The sequence below is a fragment of the Mytilus californianus genome, unplaced genomic scaffold, assembly GCF_021869535.1.
Source record: "Mytilus californianus isolate M0D057914Y unplaced genomic scaffold, xbMytCali1.0.p SCAF_19, whole genome shotgun sequence".
In the NCBI taxonomy this organism is placed as follows: domain Eukaryota; kingdom Metazoa; phylum Mollusca; class Bivalvia; order Mytilida; family Mytilidae; genus Mytilus; species Mytilus californianus.
The window spans coordinates 9368536-9392882 of record NW_026262667.1 but is presented as its reverse complement, the minus strand read 5'-3'; the positions used below and the strand labels follow the sequence as shown (position 1 = coordinate 9392882).

At 33.0% G+C, this 24347-nt stretch overlaps 1 protein-coding gene and 1 long non-coding RNA gene across 3 annotated transcripts in view; one reads left to right on the top strand and one right to left on the bottom strand.

Moving 5' to 3' along the window:
• Positions 1-24347, bottom strand: part of LOC127727247 (40S ribosomal protein S21-like) — a 1096693-nt gene that overhangs the window by 857471 nt on the left and 214875 nt on the right. The gene's annotated exons all lie outside the window — the stretch shown is intronic.
• LOC127727250 (uncharacterized) lies at positions 10989-13180 on the top strand. Its single transcript, XR_007993827.1, has 2 exons — positions 10989-11513; positions 12087-13180. It is a non-coding gene; the product is annotated as an uncharacterized LOC127727250 (long non-coding RNA).

Genomic DNA, 24347 nt, shown 5'->3' with positions numbered 1-24347 from the left:
GTTCTTTAAATAACATTTTAATCGCCTTTTCCACAATAATTGATTGTCTTTTCGTCGTCTTTAATTTTGTTCCATCTTATTAGTTTTGAATGTCCCTTAATATTCCGCCTCTTTTTTTACTTTTACTTTATACATTAAAAAGAGCAACAATATGTTTAGACATTTGAGGAACGATTTTTTCTCGGAATAAATATCTTAATATTACATCCTTGGTAGTCGTTGTCTGCAATATCATTTATCGTTCATTTGTCTATTATTAATCAGGACGTTGGTTTTCTCGTCATAATTGTTTCACATTTTGCCATACTGGTCCTTTTTATTGTAAGCTGTATGGTTTTGTAAGTTATTGAAGGCAGTATGGTGATCGGTAATTCACGTCTTTGTCCTTTATTTTTTTTTAAACGAAAGCTTTCTCATTAGCAATTTTACCACATCTCCTTATTTTCATATGTAACGTCATACTATTAGATATGGTATAAGTTCATGAATGTGTTATGTAGATCCACGGAATAAAAAACTCACCATTATGTAACAGAACTATAACGCAAGTACATACCCGAATAGCTTCCATATAATTGCTGCTAAACACACCAGGAGTAAAATTACCGCTAGGACTGCTGCCAAGCCAACCATTGCAATTAACCAAATAGGTACTACAACAAATTCACAAAAGGATAAAATATTAAATTGATACAGATAACACAGTAAAACATTCTCTAAATATAATATGGCGTCACATTTTAAGTAATTCCATTCTTTTCATGTTTTAACGAGTTTCTTATTTGCAAGGAAATTTGAATATGGCTTCAACTTCAGCAATAAAACGTCAGCACTGTAAAAATTCAAAGTATCTTAAAATATGTTTTGACATCGTTTAGGGGAATCGTGTAATTAGGCGTCTGAAAAGAAGGCAACAACACCCTTTCTACTCCGAAGACTTTTTTCTGTTTAAGGTTGCGAGTCTAGTGAACACGGAGCACATTTCAGTTTTAAAGTCTCAATGACCTTTCTTACTCAGAGTACAGTTCTCAAGGACGTTACGGAACGGTGCTGATGTATGATTTTTTCTAGTAAAATCAAAGTAAACTTCATTTGCTGACCTCAGATGTGTGTTGGCTAGTCAGGATATGGCTAACAGAAATATGTTTTAAGAACATTTCTTTTCGTTACAAGACCAAGTAGTCCCGTTAAGCGTATTAATTTGCAAAGGTGTACCACCCGTGCATTCTGGGCGGGAATTTGAATTATTCGACGGTTTGCAATCATTTTATTGCTGCAAAAGGTTTGTTTGTCTTTCTAAAGATAAAGTATTGCTGAATTGTTAAACAAATATAATATGCACATCTGCGCTGTCCAAATTACAGGCTGCACTTTGTAAATACAGCTGTTTTACAAACCACGCCTCTTTTGGGGAGATATATAATATTCATAGATATTTTGTATGTTTACGTACTGGTTCCCAGATATGATCTCCATGTTTCATCTCATAGAGACATAACTTGGGAATGTTACCAGTATATTTACAATGGTTGCAGGGAATTTTGAATTCTGAGGGTCACCTAAAGTGAAGGTAGGGGTAGTACAGAACGTAAGTATTAGTTTAAACTCTTAGAAGTTCGGGGCATATAAATGTTGAAAATATGCCGCACAGCCCAATGTTTTGACCTTTGAATAAGATAGAAGTGCATATCAACTTTCCTTTCTAGGTTATAATTTTTCACGAAACTTCATAGTAAAAGTGGCACAGTTTTAGCCGTAAAGGGAGTTCCTATGGGAAATTGCATTGTCTATATTTACAGAAATGCAACCTACAGTATTTTTAATTGATTTTTCTCAATTCATATAGCTAGTTATGAATTTGTTTCAATCTTTTGTGAGTGTATTTTGTAGATTGTACAGGCTGTTGATAATACTTCTAGTGAAGAGATTGTTTTGCGTAAATTTCTGCTCACAAAAGCCATGTTTATGTTGCGTTATCAAATAACTGTATGTTATTAACCTACATCATGCAGAATTTTTGTGTTTTGTGTCGTGGAACCCTGTTTAGAAAAGAAAACCACGACAAGAAAATGTTTTTGATCTCATGACCTAATTTGTAAATAAATACAATAAATTACTGTACTTTCATCTTGGTTGTTGGTAATATCTAACCAATACTGGTTGGCTGTGTTTATTAGCGAACATTCTGGAAGCGGACGTGACCATTGTCCATTGTAACAGCCGATCTGTGGACTACCATTGATTTTGTAGCCAGTATTACAGGTATAAGTAGCCACATCGTTAACCACTTCGCTTGTACCACCTGATATAGCTGGAGGGTGAGGACAACTCATCGTGATTTAACAGATTTTCTTTGCTTCACTGTCTGTAAAAAGTAAAATAACAAAAGTACCGAACTCCAAGAATAGATACACATTAAGATGTTCTATTATATATCATACTTGTTGCTTAATGAGAAGGTCCAGCATTTGAATATTTTCATATATAAAATACTAGTATTATATTCTTACTTTAATCCTTGATATACGAATGCATCTAAATTCCTAAATTGCTACCTTAGTTGCGTAAAGGTTACCCTAAAACTAAGACCACCTTTCCTATTTCAGAATCTAAATGAGTTCTTATGTTGTACTGTTACACCACTGTCCCAGGTAAGGGGGAGGGTTGAGCGTTCACAAACATGTTTAACTCCGCCACATTCTTTATGTGCCTGTCCCAAGTTTGGAGCCTGTAGTCCAGTGGTTGTCGTTGGTTCATGTCTGTCATATTTGTTGTTCGTAAATTCTTTTGTTATAAATTAGACCGTTTAGTTTTCTCAATTGAATTGTTTCATTTTTTTCATGTCGGGGCCTTTTATAGCCGACCATACGGTATGGGTTTTTCTCATTGTTGAAGGCCGTACGGTTGCCTATAATTGCTTACATCCATTTCATTTGAACTTTTGTGGATAGTTGTCTCATTGGCAATCATACCACATCTCCTTATTTTTATACAGAAAATATCAAATTTAATAATCAAATAGCTCATTATTCAGTGTTCAATTTCGAGGTATGAAAAATTAAAATAACAAATAGTTTATCTTACACTAGGCTCTTTAACAAATAATGACACTGCAACAATGACGTTTATGTATCATTTAAATATTCGTTGATCAAAACAATTTGTGTGCTGACATTTAAAGGAAACTCCACGGTATGTACCGCCAAGTTTACCACTACTACTACTTCTACTTCTACTACTACTGGTGCTGTGGGGTGATTGACGTCATTGACTACCTGATACAGTTATCGCACAGACGGCTCGAGGCCTTGATTGCCTTTGTTGAGCATTATGGATATGTTTCGTTGATAGTATTGCGTTTTTTAAATTTGGTATGAGATGCTACCGGTCCTGTTTGATTTGGTTTTATTATACTTGACTTGGTTTTGAAGTTCACACTTAGTCACAACAATTATTTATAGGAGCTTGATGATCAACTTAGCAGTCTGCACACCATGTCAATGAATATCGATATAATGAGGCGAAGACAAAGTCTTAGTAAACTCAATAAGTTTAGTGGGGAGTAACAACTTTTCGCCACACCACGGATGCAGGTTCTTCGGACGTCATGTGCATGCAGGTAAGCAACGACATATATACCAGCGCAATTTATTAGACTTATTTTCGTAGCTATTATGTTCTACGACATTAACTGGTTTTGTAGTTATTTACAACCACTTGTAACACCTACTGTTAGCAAAGATATACGAAAAGTGTATAACGAGGGGCTTAATAGCTGAGACGCAACTGATTATAAAATCAAAGTCATACGTACATTACTTAATGGATAAAAAGGGGCAACGTTGTTTTTAAAAAAAATATATAACATATGCAAATGCAGATGGTAAAATGTATTTTTGTTTATACTAAGTATAATTTCTTGAGGAGATAACTTAATCGCATGTTACAACGGATCAATAATCTCTTGAAAAATTGCATGATGACGCATGGCTGAATTCAAGCGGTAAATATTACATATACAGACAGAAAAAGACAAAGACTTCTTTTACGAAAAAAAGTAAAATCACAAAAAAACTGAACTCCGAGGAAAATTCAATCGGAAAGTCCCTAATCACATGGCAAAATCAAATGACAAAACACATCAAACGAATGGACAACAACTGTCATATTCCTGACTTGGTACAGGCATTTTCAAATGTAGAAAATGGTGGATTGAACCTGGTTTTGTAGCGCTAAACCTCTCACTTGTACGACAGTCTTAACAAATTCCGTTATATTTACAACGATGCGTGAACAAAACAGACATTATAAATAAAATAGTCAAAATATGGGTAAAATTGTCGTTTGTCGTTCAAAGTATTTTCAAATTTATAATAGAACAATAACATAATGACATATAATAGAACAATAACATAATGACATATAATAGAACAATAACATAATGACGGGATCTTTTAAAGTACAGAGTCACGTAATAAGAACCAAAGAAACACAAAAAGTCGCATATACAAAACACACCAGTAAAAATGAAAGATAATACAAACACATTGACGGGATGTATAAGTACCTAGCCACGTCAAATGGATATCACAGAAAACAAACCAAACAGTAAAAGTAATATTAATAATAGAACAAAGACAAATGAAAGAACAATATTACACGTTGTTAAGATGATAAACAACGTCAGTATGCAGAATCTATACTTCAAGACCATCATGTATTATTTGTGAAGTTGATACGGAATATTTATCAACAAGGTCTTGGTACCTTCCGTTGAAGGATTGTTTGATTGTTGGTTGCTTAAAGTATAATATCAAATATTTCATGCATGTTCAGGACGAGAACAAATCAACAATAAGTACAATAGGTAGGTCCTGTAATTGAGGCCGTCCGGGATGAAGGTCGGGGAAATTTAGACTGCCACTGGAAAATGAGGGTACTAAGTATATTGGATAGGGACAGACATTTTTCCTTACAACAAGCCACCCACGGACCCTTGGAGGTTTTACAGAGGACCTGCATACCAAATACATAGGGGAAATATTATAAAATGCGTAAAGGATTTTTTAAGGGACCATTCGTCCCTTATGTAAACAAAATAAGACATAACTTAGGTTTTGTGTGTTATGAATATAACCTGGAAAATACCCTATATCGGATTTTAAATGGATACCCTTTATACCATAACTAAATATATGTCTCATACGTCATTGAAAAGCATATAAATATGAAAAACAAATGGATATAGTCAATATGTAACGCAAAATTGTTTTAGAAAGAAGTTGAGAAACAAAGTGTTCAAGAAAATATCGTATTTGTCAAATTTAAAAGAATTTTTGAATCTTTTTATTATGTAAACAGAAATACATTATAAACCGGGTTTAGTATCATAGAAGAGCAACTGTTGTCTTTATTTAGTATGATATAAGATATAACTATAGGTTGGTGGACTGTCAGCTCGCGAATGTTTCATTAATATAGTTTTTACCATGAATGATTGCAGAGAACTTTAAAATGCGTTGAGTGCAAACGAACAATGTTTTAGTTAGAAATGGATGGGCATATGTTTTCTAGATCCAAATCGTTACTCGCGATCAACGCGTTTTGTGCCCAAGGAAATCTGTATAATAAATTATTTTCCCAAAACGGATGCAAGTGGTCTTCATTTCCAGTTCATACATTTAAATAAAATTGAGAATAGAAATGGGGAATATGTCAAAGAGACAACAACCCGACCAAAGAGCAGACAACAGCCGAAGGCCACCATTGGGTCTTCAACGTAGCGAGAAAATCCCGCACCCGGAGGTGGTCCTCAGCTGGATTTAGTCCAGCAGACAAAAAACCTTAGTAGTTTTTCGCCGTTTTACATAGGTCATATTCTGAAGGTTTTACACTTTCAGTTGGCGTAAACTTTGGTTTCGAACGTGACTGATAAAAAAAATTTCCAGAATCACATATGCACACATAAATCATCATCATACTTTTAATACTGGTGTTGGTGGACGATGTCCGTAACCAGTACGTAAAAGTTTCACGTACAAAAATTACGTTATTATACTAAAACTAACTCCCCAGACAGAGATGACCTTAGCTGGAGTTTTTATGATTGATTGATCGATTGATTGATATTTGCTATAATTTCATGTAACAATTATATACAAATAATCTAAATTATTTCAACATTTAAGAAATTTATAAAGATTTTTTAGTACAAATCAATTTAAAGAAAAAATATTTACTTACAATTTTAAGAATATTTAGACTGTTCGTTATCGTTTATGGTATGATGAATTAGCACAGTGCGTACATATTGATGAAAGTTTTTTCTATATTTTCTACATCCTGTTCAATCTGCTCCTCGTAAGGCTTTGAAATAAATAAAAAAAAAGTTATGTCAGGTTTTAGATAATATTTTCTTTTTTAAGTTAATTTCATATTATATTTGACATTTCGGCTATGATTGAGTTTTTAATATCCAGTTGAATTAACCGTAAAAATTTTAACCATCTATCTCTTATTTGGTTTTTAATGAGAATCTGTAAATTCGTATATAACAAAGTTAAAATTAAAGATTTCACGTAAAATGCCTTAGTGTCTTTTCTTTAATATTATAATAATTTCTCAGTATTTGTATGTATACAGTTATATGTCCAACATGGAAACGCCTTTATCTCGTTATAGCCATGAAATTGTCATTTTATTTTTTGTGAGTGGTATTTTGAAATTTTACAATATATTCAATTGAAATACGTATATGCTTTTTTAAAAGTTCAAAGACATGGAAATTAGATTTTTATCATCTTTTGCTAATTTGAAGCTATGTATTTGCTTTTTCGATATTAACAACTGCATGAAATGTTTTTTCGTGGTTAATATTTTCCTTTTGATCCCATAGAATTTGATATCGCACGGTCATGGTGTCAATGGTGTATAAAAATTAGTTTGCCTTTTATTCAAAGGATAATCGAGGTTAAAGAGGAATTAGTAAAAACGGCAATATTCCATTTACTGTGCTCAATTGTAACTTCTTATATTCAGATATTATGACATAAACATTTCAAATATACCTTTTTTTGTCCCGCTAAACTTTGTCACTCTTGCTTGAATAGACTTATTGAAAAATTATTTAATGTAAGAATAAAATATAACAAGAAACAGGTATCTATAAATAATTCAAAGGGGTCATAATATATAGAAATAAGAAGATGTCGTATGAGTGCCAATGAGACAACTCTCCATCCAAGTCACAAAAAAAGTAAATGTGTAAAAAGTAAACAATTATAGGTCAAAGTACGGCCTTCAACACGGAGCCTTGGCTCACACCGAACAGCAAGCTATAAAGGGCCCCAACATGACAAGTGTAAAACAATTCAAGCAGGAAAACCAACGGTCTAATCTATATAAAAACGAGAAACGAGAAACATTTAAAAACCACATCAATAAACGACAACCACTGAAACAGGTTCCTGACTTAGGACAGGTGCAAACAAATGCAGCGGGTTTAAACGTTTTAACAGGCGCCAACCTTCACCCTAACCTGAAATAGTAACATATCAACATAGAAAGACACACTATAAATTATCAATTGAAATGGCTTAACTCAATCAAAAAGACATATTAACAAAAACAAGTAAACATACACTGAACGAATACATTTGATCTATGAAACAGTGTCAAAAAGACAACTATAACCTTGGACAAAATGGCGTTAAATAAGATAACGTACAAAGGTAAATTTAAATATAATAATTTTGTTGTTAGGAGTACGGAGATATTTTTTACAAAATAAATAAATAAATTTGTTGTTCATAGTACGAGAACAGCAGTGAAAATTTATCGTCATACTAAATACTTATCAAAGGTGGTACATATTAAAAATAGTGAGACGAGATATAACACAAAATAAGTAAACATTGAATAACAAAAATGCATTTCAAATTGTGTAACAGGTCAAATTAACACGAAAGTACGAATTGAGAGTACTTATGCCTTTTTGTAGTTGAAAGAACCTTAAAATGATAAAATACGCCATTCTTGCTCCGTGTTGAAGGCCTCACTGTGACTTTAAGATGAAGAACAGCAATAAAAGCGCTGTTCCTTTGCTTTTTGTGTGTTTATTTGCTGTGCATGTACTAATTTTGTGTCATGAATGGATACCCCATATCCTTTGTTTTTCTGTTGTACCGGTTATTTATTAAAAAAAAATACTTTAAAAATGAATATGAAAGATGAAAATAGTTATGTCTACTATGTGTACCCTTCACTGAGGTACATTAAAACAATTAATGATATATTTAACGTGCAGTCATGGATCGTGCTTTTAATTGGTACATAAAGCACGAAGTGGTTGTTGTCTGTTATTCAAAATGCTGTAATCCTGGTGAATCATCTATGCATAATATATACTTTTAATTCTTTTTAATTTTAGATCTACTACAAATTATCGGTAGTTGAATTTATTTTAGGTATAAAGTTGATTCTTGTGATTTTGGGGTTTTTTTTTAATATTGCTTTAGGTCCAATTTTGCAGATTGTTAATGTATTCGTAGCAAGTCATACCATATAAATTTTGATATTTTTCAGATACGTCGAAATACCGAGCAGGTGCTTGTACGACATGTCGCAATTCTCTCAATGACACCGTTATTCAAAAAACACCAATGAAGCTAATAAAAAATCTTATACATCAATGGAAAGCCTTGAATCTTTTGGATCCTGACATTTTAACTTTAACCCTACCCTAGCCTGTTTTTAACAAAGAATACATAAAATATATCAACCAAAATTGGAATCGGAAATTGAAGTTGTTACTGTAAATGCCTTATCAATCATGTTGGAAAAAAATGAAAATCGTATCCATTTCGACAGAAAAGTTTGTTTGCGCGTCGATTTAGTTAAATTAGAAGTTAAAAGTAAACCCTCAATATATTGAGTCATGTGATGTGACAATGCAGAGAAGATTTTTGTTATTTTTATTTGTTAATGTAGGTATGTAAAGGAGTGATAAAAGGTACTCCGTTTCATTGTTGCGTCACTTGCTAAGTCAATGAAAATATCACTATAAAACATTTCGGACGTCCGAAGCTCTTTCTTGAATTACCTTTACCAGGAATACTCAAACCTAACAATTGTAAGCCAGGGATGTATAAATATGTAGAAATGTAAAGAGCTACATGTAATGACCAGAAATGGACATTAAATAATAGCCGAATGCATCTAAATAAACTCATCATTGATACTAGGTTCAGTAATATTTATGAAAATAACACTCTAAAGATTATTATGTCCCACACACTTTTTACCGTATCACCATGGTGATACGGTCTGATTTGTCAGAGGCTGGACGTCTGGAATGTGGTAAATCTGTTGACGGTATCTCATTGGTTATAAATAACATTAAACGGCTGCATCTCAGCTGCTTCCGGGCTGCTTCTGGGGGAAGTGAAGGATATCTTAACGTCTGATTGGCTATTATTGAGTTGTATGCATTATAGGTCAACGCGTCCGTAAGTGGGGTCGGATAAAAATCATGATAGTAGGTCATTGGTAGAAACCATAATGAAGTGTTCAATTGCTATCATAATTTAAGCCAAATTTAGTTCACGAAGCCCTGTCAATTTGAGCAAATAATATCATTCTGTGATGATGAAATTTATGTTATCTTGATATTTTGTTGCAATTTTGGTACAAAGGTGTGTATTTATGGATTTTTAATGTTCTTTCAAAAACAAACCAATAATACATCTAATCTTCACTTTATAGTGCGTATTGAAACATATTTTGCTTTATTTCTTCATAAACTATAATTTTAAATAGTAAATAAACAAAACGTGTGCTCTATGATTAGAAATGTTATCCTCATATTTTTCATTGCTTGAAGATATTGATTACAAAATATTCAAATCACGGAATTTACCGTATTGATACGAAGATGTCCTTTCGTTTCCCGCGCATTCACCGCTTCATTGATTTCTGATGTAAACAAAACAGACAATTGCCGATAAACAGCTGATTAGAAGAATAGAAAACAAACAAGGTGAGTAATATGGTTGCGTGTGTGCTAGGAAGCAAACACCAAGCATCACTGTTTAGTTATGAGCAAGAGTTTCAGTGCACTATAGTTTGTTTAATGACCCCTCTAGCTGGACGTGTAACAGTGGTTTGATTCCGCCAGTGTACTTTATCCGGAGGAAGAAAATCCCCAGTGATTTTTATCCACCAACAAATATTCACTAGGTTTTTCTATCCGGGTCCAGTGTAAAACATCCAACAGTCATTATAAGGTTCTAAAAAGGGTTTTTTGAAGGAGAAATATCTATAAAATGTGGCTTAATAGTTTTTAGTGTATTTGAAAATTGCATAGTTGATTTATGTAAAAAGTGGAGAGTTTTCATCCAAGGAATGTTCACACTAGTATTTTTAAGCAGTTAAGCTGCTTTATGCGAGCACCCTAGATTTGTGTTTTACCCAATAAATGCTGAAATATGTGCCATTGTTATTATCTGGCTGGCTATTATGTTATTTATAACTAATTGAACACTTTCTTCATACTTTTTATTCTGGAATACAAAAAATATGACCAGAAAAACCTAAAATGATCGTCGTACCACCCAAAAGTTTTGAAGTTGCACATAGAAAGTAGTGCTCGTTTGAAATCTTTATGTAGATTATTATCCCCTGTGCTTTTGGCTAAGATGTCAAAGAACAATTGTATGAAATATTTAATCGCCGAAAATCTCTAATTACAAGTCGTTTACATTTGCCAAATGGCAAAAAGCGCAGGAATATTGTATAACGGCTGTGACTAATATGACACGGTGTTAAGTCTCAGTTGGCGGTAATTTTAACTTCGTCGACAAAACGTAAATCAAGGACGTTCTAAATTTGGTGGATTCAGATAATACGAAGGTAATTAATATTAATCATTTTATTCGTTTTTGTCTGAGATGATTTTGATTATTTAAATCATTTTAATTAACTGCATGCTCATTTTTTTTCTTGTTAACACTATATATTCCGTTTGTCTCGTAAATGAGCTTCATGCTTGTCAAATCAAGTTGTTGTTATTGTTATTGAATGAACTAAAACTAGAGATCTGATTGGTCGATGTCAAGGTCATTTCAAGATGGTTTCCTTTGTGTTTTTAGTTCAGGCGTTGGTGTTACAGGCTGCTACATGTGCTTTGATTTAGCTCAATGTGCTTCAAATAATATTGAGATTAAAACTTTAACAATTATTTTCTAAAGGACGGCATTATTTAACTTCCAAAGTTGCATATCTTTGTAAAATATTAAGTCCGAATTTGTGACGCGTCTCACACCGTAAATGTTTTTGATTTACAAGGACTTTTCAATTTCCGTGAAAAATACAACTTTTTCGATGTTTCTTTTTATGAATTTTTCATATTTAAACTTCTAGAATCATTTCTATGCGTTTCCTTCAGCAACTTGATGCTGGTAAACGACTTTTCCATGAAAATACTGCAAAAAGAAATCGCATGATACGAAAAGAAGGTAACGTTAACGTTGTCAACAAGTTGAAGTTACAAACAGTTTTTTTTCTTAATTCCTATTACAGTTAAAGTTCAAATAAATGTTTTTTTTTATTATGATAATAGTAATGGGAGATAGTGAAACCGTAATCAAGATATTTTAATTTACTTATAATTTCAAATAAAATTTAGAATGGAAATAGGGAATGTGTCAAAGAGACAACAACCCGATCAAAGAGCAGACAACAGCCGAAGGTTACCAATGGATCTTCAATGCAGCGAGAAACTCCCACACCCGGAGGCTTGCCTCAGCTGGCCCCTTAACAAACATGTATACTAGTTCAGTGATAATGGACTTCATACTAAAATCAGAAATATACACAAGAAATTAAAATTAAAAATCATACAACACTAACAAAGGCCAGGGGCTCCTGACATGGGACCCCAGAGAATATAAACATTAATTATTATAGCATCAATGAAAATGGACAAAGCTAATACATAAAGATTTAGACATGAAGTTTTTTTGCTACATTGTATTTGTCAAAATAAGCAATATTATACCTATATGTATTTGTTTCTGTTTCTGTTTCAGCTTGATTCCAACCTTTGGCAATGGCTAATACTAGAAGACGCAAGGCATACATGTACATGTACAATACATGATTCTCTGTAGCACCTGGATTATCCACAATAATTCCATAACAGCAATGAAACTCTAGACTACTATGATGTTATGTACATGTATATCTACATATATGATCAATGTTGAAGATTGTTTATGCCAGGTCTCATCATGTTGACTAGTCCGACAAGTTTTGGTTCAGCTTTCTGACAGGAATAATTATAAACTTGCCAGCAGTAACAACACATGAATATTAATTATTATTAAGTGCGCCAATCGGTCTAGCAATTTTTATTATTGTGCACTAAGAAGTATGCCTAGTAATCCAAAACTTTTTGCATGAAGTTATATAAAGATAGTTGGAATTCATGATATTGATGCATTGTGCAGAAACATGAAATATTTTAGTTTGTATTCTTAACAATCCAAGAGTAAGGTTAAATTGTACCAAGGAGAATTACTTATTACAATAATTACGCAGCAGTATTTTGATTGTGGATTCTTTTCAATTTTATTATTTACTGAATGCATATTTGTCACTTGTTTAATGCCTTGTTCAAACGTAAGTTTAATTTGAATTGAATGCGAACCAAGTTCACACAATATTCTTTTTTTCATTTTGAATTGAATTCAAATCTAATGCGAATCGAATTCGCTAATCGCATTCACACACTCTTCTTTTTTTAATTCGAATCTAATTCAAATTGGCTAATTTGCATTATCCAAATCTCATTAGAAATGCCTTTTTGAGTGAATTCGATTAAACTTTGGTGTGAACACTTTCTAAATTGTAATTCAAATTAAACTATAATAGATTAATTGATAAATTGAATTAAAAGTTAACGTCATTTGGACAGTAAAGCAATTTTGGCGCGTATTGCAATTTGAAGTAGAATTTACATTTGGACATTAAACATGTTAAACTTTTCGAATGGGTATTAAAATATAAATTCAAATCAGTTAATGCTAATCGAATTCGAATTATGTGTGAACACAGCATTAATATATCTAAGAAATGAGGAATATAAAATTATTAAAAAAAGATGGCCAAATATTTGTATTAATTTTGTTGCAATTTTTGTCTTGCCTTGACAGAGTCGAAAAGAGAGACATCTATATATATATATATAGGCATGCTGTTTTGGCGGCATCAACAATGTATTAGCTTGTGATTTTGTGATAAGGTCTAGGTTATGGTAGGTCAATGATATTTGGTAAGCAGTTGTGTAAGCATAGGCACATTTCATTACCATGTAGAATATTTGGCTCCACCCCCTTAGTCATGGTCTATTGACTTTGAAACTTTACATAGTTTACATATGTATAAGTTTGTGATTAGGTCATTTTAGGGGGAACCAATAGTATTAGGTCAATGCTATTTGGTGTGCAGTTGTATAAACTTTGTCATTTCTAATTTCCATTGAGATTATTTTGGGCCGCCCCCTCAATCATGCTCTTTTTACTTGGAACCTTATGTTACTTTGAAAATTCATTTATTAGCTTTTGATTAGGTTAGTATTAGGGAAACCAATAGTGGTAGGTCAATGATAATTGGCATGCAGGTGTAGAAGCATTAGTATGTATCATTTCCATAGCGGATATTTGGTCTTTACCCCTTCAGTCATATGCATGATCTATTGACTTATAAACTTTTACTTAGTTTACATGAATTAGTTTGTGATTATTATGATGATGTCAGTTTAATATTACCAGAAATCTTAAGTCAAAGCTATTTGGTATGCAAACGTATTGGTATTTAAAAGGTTCATTTCCATGGATATTATTTATCCCCACCTCCTCATTATGGTTCATTGCCTTAGAAATTGAATTTGTGTTAAGGTTTGTTTAAAGGGAACGACTTATGAAAAGTCAATGGTATTTGGTAAGCAGTTGTATAAACATTGGCACATCTCATTTCTATGGAGATTGTTCAGCCCTGTACCATCAGTCATGGTTCATTGCCTTTGAATATATTTTACATGTTGAAGTATTCCTTTTTTAATTGTAACATTTGCATTATCAAAATAACAAATAGGCAAAACATGTCTCTGTGTGAACAGCTTATTATAGATTAGACGTGTACAATTATTATAAAAATAAGAAGATGTGGAATGATTGCCCATGAGACAAGTATCCACAAAAATTCAAATGAAGTGGATGTAAGCAATTATAGGCAACCGTACAGCCTTCCAAAACATATGTTGCATCATTGCTAGGCCATTTAACAACATAAGCATGTATTGTAATATAATATACAAGAAAATTACACCACTTCAGATAGTTTCAGGTATGATTTGATCATTGTGCATAGTACTAGTGGCACCAGCTGATCCAACTAAAACCGCTAATATGGCATATTCAAACTCTAGTACATAGTGGAATTAAACCATATATACACCACTGTTGGGCACCATTATCGAAATTATTATTCTGATAAGAATATTCCCCCATGCAGCCTGCAACAATTAGCAAAACCTATACTGCATAGTAAGCTATAAACGACCATGAATTGACAAATGTAAAACAATAAAACTGAAGCATCCTGATTTATGTACAAAACAATTATAAAAAATAAATATGATATACAGCAACAATCACTAAATTAGTGGGTCCTCACTATGGACAGGTACATGCAGAATGTGGCAGCTTAAACATGTTAGCTGGCACAAAACTCTCCCCTAACATGGGACAGTGTACATGTATGTGCATAATCTTAGACATTGAATATTTAAAAATATTAAGAAATAACTTTTGAAAGTGGTAGGATTGGATAGCGTACACATTTCTGTACAAACTTTATTTGATACTTCAGAAATAGCTGAGAATAATGCCTGAGATAAATATTTCCACTAATTCTTCCACAATATTCATCTGAACTTCTGCCAAGTTTGCCTTCGGCTTTTTGATTAACTGCATATAGCGCCCTTGGTGCTTTGATTTAAACCAGGAATGATTACAGTAGTGATTTTGTACCGGAATGATTGCACTAGTTATTTTATACCGGGATTAATTACACTAGTGCTTTAGATCCATACATTGATGAAGTGATTAGTACTCATTTTGAACACACGATAACACAATAATGCTTATTAAAGAATATTAGATTTAATTAATTTTTCTATGCAAATTTATAAAATCATATGCTTTCAAATTGTCACTAATTGAAATATTTATATGTATTGGATTGCCAAAGTTTTTCTGTGTATTTGCTTTTCGGTCGACTTGCATAAAAAATCATATCTTCTATGTCAATATCAAAAGATGCTTCTATAATTGAAACTTTATGTAAGAACAAATCTGCTCTTTAAATTTGGTTTATATCAAGTTCAATGTCTTGATCATTAATAAAGTATTTTGAGTTATAAAAATATCGTCCTCATCATCATCAATATTATTTAGATCTACTAGATTGACTCAGATTAATTAAACTGGTTCCTTGAAAATCATTGTAAACAATAAATCGGTCTAAAATAAACAAAACAACGATATCAAGATCGACGCTTTCACACTATTTACATCCAATATTCTCTAGTGAAAAACAGTTACCCTGAATAAATACACATCGGAATGAAATAAAATTGAGAATGGAAATGGGGAATGTGTCAATGAGACAACAACCCGACCATAGAGCAGACAACAGCCGAAGGCCACCAATGGGTCTTCAATGCAGCGAGAAACTCCCGCACCCGGAGGCGTCCATCAGCTGGCCCCTAAACAAATATGTATACTAGTTCAGTGATAATGGACGTCATACTAAACTCCAAATTATACACAAGAAACTTAAATTAAAAATGATACAAGACAAACAAAGGCCAGAGGCTCCTGACTTGGGACAGGCGCAAAAATACGGCGATGTTAAACATATTTTTTGAGATCTCAACCCTCCCCCTATACCTCTAGCCAATGTAGAAAAAACAAACGTACAACAGTACGCACAGTAAAACTCAGTTTAAGAGAAGTCCGAGTCCGATGTCAGAATAGGAAACAAAAGAAAATAAACAAAATGATAATAATACATAAATAACAACTGACTACTAGCAGTTACTGACATGCCAGCTCCAGACCTCAATTTAACTAATTGAAAGATTATGTCTTCATCATATGAATATCAGGCACAATACCTCCTGTTAGGGGTTTAGTATTATACCTTCATAAAATATATGAGAAGAATATAACCCGTGTCATGCCAACAACTGGTTTTAGAATAAATATGTTTAATTCCGATGCAAAGACCCTATAAGTGAATCAATATTAAAGCCAAAATATGCAATCTTTAATGACCTGACAACAGTATCGTAACTATATCCCTTCTTAATAAGTCTGTTTAAAGGTTTTGCTAGCTTTTGAGGTGAATGAAAGTACGCTTACAGACGTGTACGACTATAGATGAAATTAAAAAAGGCAGCAATGAGCAATTTGAATTAAGGTTCATCTATACACTTTAACAAAAATGGCTGTGTTTTCACCATGAAATTTTCTCCGAGTACAGACAAAACTGTGTAGTTTTAAAAGTTTTAATGCCTGGCAGCACCTAGATAAATTAATGTTACATCCAATTTATGTTCTAAAAAGTTAAAACACTTTATGGATTTTGATGAACATCTTCTTTCCTTGCCACAGAATATGGTGAAATAAACAAACACCTGAGTTCTCTTTGATACAGTCCACTCATTTACACTATTCAAATCACCTTTGTTGTGAGTAGATTTCTATTGTCCCTCTATCGTCCATATCAATCAATATGATATAATACAATCATTACCTGAGGGGGACCATCTCAAATATTTCACATGACTTTGTTTATTTTTACACCACCTGTGGCAAGGAAAGAAAATGTTTAGGAAAATGCACAAAAGTATTTTTCTTTTTAAAACACAAAATGAATACAACTTGTATATATCTAGGTGCTGCCAGGATTTAAAACTATTAGAATTACACAGTTTTGTCTGCATTCAGAGAAAATTTCATGGTGTAAACACAGACATTTTTGTTGAAGTGTATAGATGAACCTTAATATGCCTGAAAACCCAAGATACTTGCAACACAGCGAAATCCCAAGCGAGGTCCCATATGATGTTCGCATGTGGGGTAGACAGTTTAATGTACTCGTACATGATGATTTATTCTTTGGAGTCGTTGTACACCCCAGGCGGATCCAAAAGGGGGGAGGGGACTGGGGGCCACCCCTCCCCTTGGTTGATTATATAGGCCTCCCCTTTATGAAAAGTTCTGGATCTGCCACTGTACGCAGTGGCGCTCAGCAGTCATTGTTAATTGATATATTAACAGCACTCAGAACTGCATTTGATATAGATAAATCCAATTCTAATTTGTTCACATTACAATGGGTCAGGTCTTACAACAAGTATATTTCGTCGTGGTGATAATTACTATTTACTTTGATTGACATGATCGAGATGAGATAATCAAGGTTTCCCATTTTCAGATGGTGCTGCTATTTTGCTAACATTTTCAAATCTGAATGAACTGATACTATATGTATAATCATCAATATACAATGGTGCTGAGTTTAATCTATCGGCTGTATTTGTATAAGTATTTGTAATATGTGATATTGGCAGATCAACTTACTATGTAAAGGCTCTAGTTTATGACTTGGATGCGTTAACAGTGATGGTGGTTGATAAGGAAATCCAGATCCAGGATGTTAATTCAAAACCGAACCGGTATTTTACGTATATGTATTAGAATTCATCCTCCTGCACATAGTACCCATATATAATAACCATACACCTAATCGCTTTATGGAATTCTGTACCAGCTAACCTGAGAATCTGTCCCGCTTCAGCCATTGACATCATACAACAGTCACTTTTCCATTGTGGAGTCAGATATTTTGTATTATGACGTCAAAATTTTACGTGAACCTTTGTGATGGCCAGTAATTGCAGACAAATAGCAATAAGTAGGATTCAAAGCAATCTTTGATAAATTAACTCTAATGAAATATTCTTATATATATAGATGATCACATGACATCATGAACATTGACGTCGCTTAACTAGTGCCGAAAATAAATTTTCAAATGCATCTATTGAAAATAAATTATTGCATGCCTTTCATAAGTTCTGCTTTGGACATAACTGAATAACAATGCCGAAACATACATTAAGGTAAATTTCTTTATTTTTCACATAGCATCTGACAGCATTGAATGATACGATATGAATCAACAGATTTATCGTTGTTTTAGAAGTTCAACGAGAAGTTATATATTTTACTTAGTTGGGTGGATAACATAACATTTATCTTGTCATTATAATATAAAAAAAGAAGATGTAGTATGATTGCCAATAAGACAACTCTCCAAAAAAGACCAAAATGACACAGAAATAAACTACTGTAGGTCACCGTATGGCCTTCAACAATGAGCAAAGCCCATACTGCATAGTCAGCTATAAAAGGCCCCGAAATAACAATGTAAAACAATTCAAACGAGAAAACCAACGGCATAATCTATGTTTGCTCAGCATTCATCTTGAAAACGATCACATTACAAATCATTTTAGGAAAGCACTGTGTAAGCGGACATTTCAGGAGGCAACAAGTCTGTAGGCTGACTGTATATTATCTGAACAAGTTCATTTCTTGTCAACTTCATAATTATTTCAAACATTTTAATAGATGTCATCCAAATTTGGTCTATTTCTTTTAGCTTAATATTCTTCAATCGAGCCCAGAAATATGCGGTTACCTTTAATTTCAGAAAAGGATTTAGGGAAAGGCGATCTGGGTCCCCCTTTTAAAACCTACATTTAATGTTAATGCAGACATATTACTTGTTCCAAACCAAACCTTGTCAAGTTTGGGGCCCCCGGGTACCCCTTCTTTCTATAATTCATCCTACATCTACTTTTGAATTTGTTGCTTATTTGTTATTTGGTCTATGAATATCTGTCTATATATTGACAATGAAACCACATCTTCATGGTCCCACAAAAATGTTGAAAATGTGTACATTTAATTTTTTTCTAGCTCCTCTCATATGATAGCAGTACCTTTTTGGTCACTATTCTGTGTTGCGTCTAAATGTTAATTGTAACACTTTATAGTGACTGAACAGGTAAAACAAATACTTCTCAAGAAACAGAAAAAGAAGAATACTTGGAACAGCACCAGACTATGTATGAATAAAAACTAAGATCGGAATAGCATGGATGATATATTTATACATTTTGTACATCATTGTGAATAAGCAAGGAAAGCTATTAATAATAGTGCATTTTTTTAAAAGTTTATTGGGTTTTTTATTCATATTCTGTTTCGAATTTTCACACAATCTGTCAAAAAGACAAAACTAACTTTACTGAAACTTTCAAACAATATGAGAAGTGTTTCATTCACCAAAACACCAAAACACTCTTGCGATTCTGCAAAAAAAAAAATTAAGCGTGATTTTGTAAATGAAAGCGGAAAGAAGATCCTGACACAGCGCACCCGAGCATGTCAATTGCGAACTGACCCAATAATTTATATATCGCGACCAGTCAACTGATACTGACATTATCAGAGAGAACACATCAAAGGAAAAATGCACAAATTACCGATAAATTGTTAAAAATGATATCATAGAATTAAATATGTTTTATTACAAAAAAATGTGTTCTCAATCTTGTCGATAGATATTACAGAATGTCATATCAGTACCAAAGACAACTCTCCATCCAAGTCACAATTTGTAAAAGTAAACCATTATAGGTAGAAGTACGGTCTTCAACATGAAGTCTTGGTTCACACCAAACAGCAAGCTATATGGTCCATATCAATCATGACAATAAAAATAAACAAACAAAACAACTATCGCATACTAATAATCCTGACTATATGTATTACATGAACTTGTTGCCATCAGAAATGAAAATATAAATATTCCAACTAACAAAAGCACATGCTTACACATGCAACCAAATATAAAGCACTAAATGATAATACCAATATGAAGCTCTCATCTATAGAACTTACAAAAAATAATGTCAAGATTACAAACCGCAACAAACAATGACAAAATAATAAAAAATATAAGAAGCCAGCTGACAACATCTTCTAGAAAATTATTTGCAATTAATATTTCATTCCAAATCCATTACCACAAAACATCTTCTTACAGTTATACTACATCTGGAAATTAGTAATAACAACAATTAACCTGTACCTTCAAAACTAATTGCTTCTTCTAAGACAAAAGCCAGATGAGATATTCATCACTTGAAGTGCTCCAGCTAGAAATAGAAAGGGGCAGGGTGCCAGTGAAGGGCAGGGCACTTTTTTATGATAGGAAAAGGCACTTCTCATTTCTTATGTCTATGTTTCTGTGTGTATCACAAGTTCATTTTTTTTACTGTATATGTTGTTTATAAAGATGCATAAGTTGTTGTTTTGATTATTTATTCTATAAAATTTGCATTAGAAAAGTCATTCATACGACATGTTCATAAAACATGGCAATACACATTCATACATCAGATCACTATTAACCAAAAGAAGCAAAATAAACTTACTATTCTCCCCCCCCCCCCTTGGAAAAAGGCGTCAGGGAGGGGCGCAATTGAAGGCACCCAGGGCGTGGCTAAGGGCACCCAGGGTGCGGCGCCCTTCTATTTTTGGCTAAAGAGACCACTGTCTTCTATACATATAAGATGTAATATTCTCATATTTGAATGGCCAACTATAGTAGTCAGAGGCGGATTTAGAGAGTTTTTCAGGGGACCCCCTCCTCCTTTTTTTGTGGGAAAACTTTGGTTGATCATATATATACATGTAGTGAATCACTGAAGCATGACTGGAGCGGGCCCCCTCTTATGAAAATTTCTAGATCTGCCACTGGTAGTCCATTTTGTCAAGCAGTAATCCTCAAAAGTAAATAATACGTTTTTCTTATCAACTTGATTATAACCTTGCTAACTATTACATAACTGTCAAGACACAGTATGCATGTTAAAACTACTTGCATTGTCATAAAGGGTAAACAATCATATTCCACAAAACAAACTATATATATATATATTATCATATGTGACTATCAAGCCTCCTTCAATGATAACCCTGATTCACCAATACTACAACTAAAATCAAAAACCAGCGGAAAAAAGACACTATATATTCTAATGATTGGAGTGCAAGATTCCAATAAAAAAAACCTACACCCACAAACCACCGATCTCAATATAAGCAGCTAAAATACGGCAAGCTTTTTAGAAAAGCTATTACTTGTCTTGATTTACCTTTATCAGGAACGCTGTCAGTACCGAAGCACTGATGTTAAACATGTCCTCTTGAGAATTCGAAGGCTGTGCTCAGTGAAATTGATGAATCTAAAGCCAAATATCAACATCAATGATTTTCTTGGGTTTCCAAATGGTAGTCAATTGGTAACAATTTACATGTACAATAATGTACTGTTTGATCAATTCATTTTTACATACCCATGTATTCTCTAAAATCATGAGTTGATACAAGATCACTTAAATAATCAGATATCTCTTTTTTGCTAAAAAATTTTTAAAAAAGTAGTATAACATAAATACCGAACTCCAAGGAAAATTCAAAACGGAAAGTCCTAAATGGCAAAATCAAAAGCCAAAACACATTCCTGACTTGAGACAGGCATTTCCTTATGTAGAAAATGGTGGAGTAAACCTGGTTTTATAGCTAGCTAAACCTCTCACTTGTATGACAGTCGCATAAAATTACAATATATATACAACAATGTGTGAGCAAAACAAACAGACATAATAGCTAAAAATGTCAAAAAGTTAAGGTACAGCAGTCCACACAAGAATTATAATCTTAATCACTATAAAAACAAACAACAATGTCATAAAAGGAAAAAAACAAAATGGCATGTAGACACTCTATAGACAAAGCACATATTAAGCAAAAAAATGAAAGACAAGAATACAAAAAATGACCATAGCACAAAAACACCATGGCGGGATGTATAAATACCGAGGCCACGCCAAAAATATAGTACCAAAAATGGAGTAAACAGTAAAGGTTAAAAATATAAAAAACATATAAAAAGAACCTTATAACACGTAATTAAGATGACAAACAACGTCAGTACCTAGAATCTGTACATCATGTATTATTTGTGAGGTTGCTACGGAATATTTATCAACAAGGTCTTGGTATTTTCCGATGAACTTTTTTAGAAAAAGGACGAGGCGTTCTTTGACATAGCCCTGGTTCATTAACTTTCTGCTCAGACACTGGCGACGTTTTATAAAGTCTGAGTAGCAGCTGCAAGCTCTTGAATATCGAATGAGTAGGGAAATATATATTATATATGCAGGTAAAGTTGGTATATTGCTGCTAAGGTGGGGGGGGGGGGGGGGGGGGGGTTATAATTTCAAAATTAAAATCTTCTCGGTTGTCATAGATTCTGGTACTGAGATAACCGCTTATGTCAAATTCGAAGTATAAGTCTGAAAAAGAGGCAGAGGAAGCCTAGTCTGTTGTTTCTTTAATTTATATTTCTGGAGAATATATAAATGGAACCCAATCAAAAAATTTGGATTGTTAATGGAAAGAACATCATCAATATATCTGAATGTAAAATTTAATGTTCTGGCTTATTTGATCTTCTTGTTTTTGACAAGCACTGAGACTGGTCAATACAGACGGAAATTTCTTACGACATATCTGTATCTATCCCAATGCTACAGCTGAGTGTACAATTACTATGTTGGGTATGCACCCTGCTAACCATTACACTGAGTATAACTGTTACAACCACAAATACTTAAATGGAGTTAACTTTTAAATAAGTAATTTTAAGATGACACAGGTAAATGAATCATTGACACTATGCTACATAAATAGCTTTCAAGTACCTACATTGTATCTGACCTTTTACTGCTATGTTTTATCTGGTCTTTCTCAAATATTTAAGGGGTTAATTGCTTGCATCTGTAAAAGTTAAATTCTTCTTTAAAATTCTAGAAACAGCTGGTTTCATGTTTGCGATTATGGAAAGGTTATTGTTTCTGAGTATGTTGGAGTTGTCTCTCTTTGTTAACTGTAGACATTCTGGTTAATGTAACATTTGAAGACATAGTTCGGATTGCATTTTATTCCATTGGAACTTTAGTTACATGACTGTAGACAATTTGCGTAACGATCGTTTGAAGTAAAATAGGTCAATACGTAATTAGCGCAATAAAACAGTACAAAGGTACACACATTTTTCCGTTTTTCTAATTACCTCTCTGTTATATCAGCTCTTCGACGATTGTATTGTGTTTCTAATAATCACATGGTTTGGCATCGAACATGAATCAAGATACTTTCATCTTTGAAATGCGCATCTGGTGCAGTAAAAATGATGCAGGTGGTGTATGCGATGTTGTTCTGCTAAAATCCAGAAAAGCATATTTCTCTTTCATTTTCTAGAAATTCTAGAAAGAAAAGTGGCAACTATATTTTTTCGGATTTGATCAAAATAGTGTCAAGTCGAACAAACTTTTAGAATATAATTGTAATTGCCTTAAATTTCGTACATTGCTTGGTAGTTTTGTCGTTCTCAGTCCCTCTTTTCCCCTAAGATAAAGATAACACGCAAGTAAAGAATTTTAAATAAAACAACCCAATAAGGAATCCCATTGTTCTTTGTTTTTATTTCACATTATAGTGTAAAAATAATTGATATTCCCTTGAATTAAACACATTTTGTTCAAGTCTATCTTTGGATTGTCAATTAATAGATTCTTTGATTCTTGATTAAGGCTCCTATACTAATGTATACACATACTTTTAAGAATAAGATAAGTCGTTTTCAGAAATTGAATTTCGTGACCAATAATTTTGGAAATCAAAACTACATTTTTTTGTGTAATAATCAAATCACGAAGGGTGTAAACAGAATAGCCAACAATCATTATGTCTTGAGATCCGATTTTGCGTTTGAGAGTTGAAATCTTAATTTCAGCACTTTGCACAGTTACACAATATAAACTGTAAATTCAAAACGAATTGTATTATTCTAAACATGTCGGAGCAGAGCTGTTGCTATTTAGCTAGCCACTTCCTTAGAAACTGAAAATCAGTCTATGTAAGGTACCCAAATGGAAGTATTATAATATATAATATAAGTACTCGTTTCTCTTTTTGGGGAATTTTGTCGGATAAAACACTTTACTTAAACTGTTTATCTTAAGGAGAATTTTAGAAAATCAAAATAGAAAATATATAAAACTGATTTCCTGTCAAATC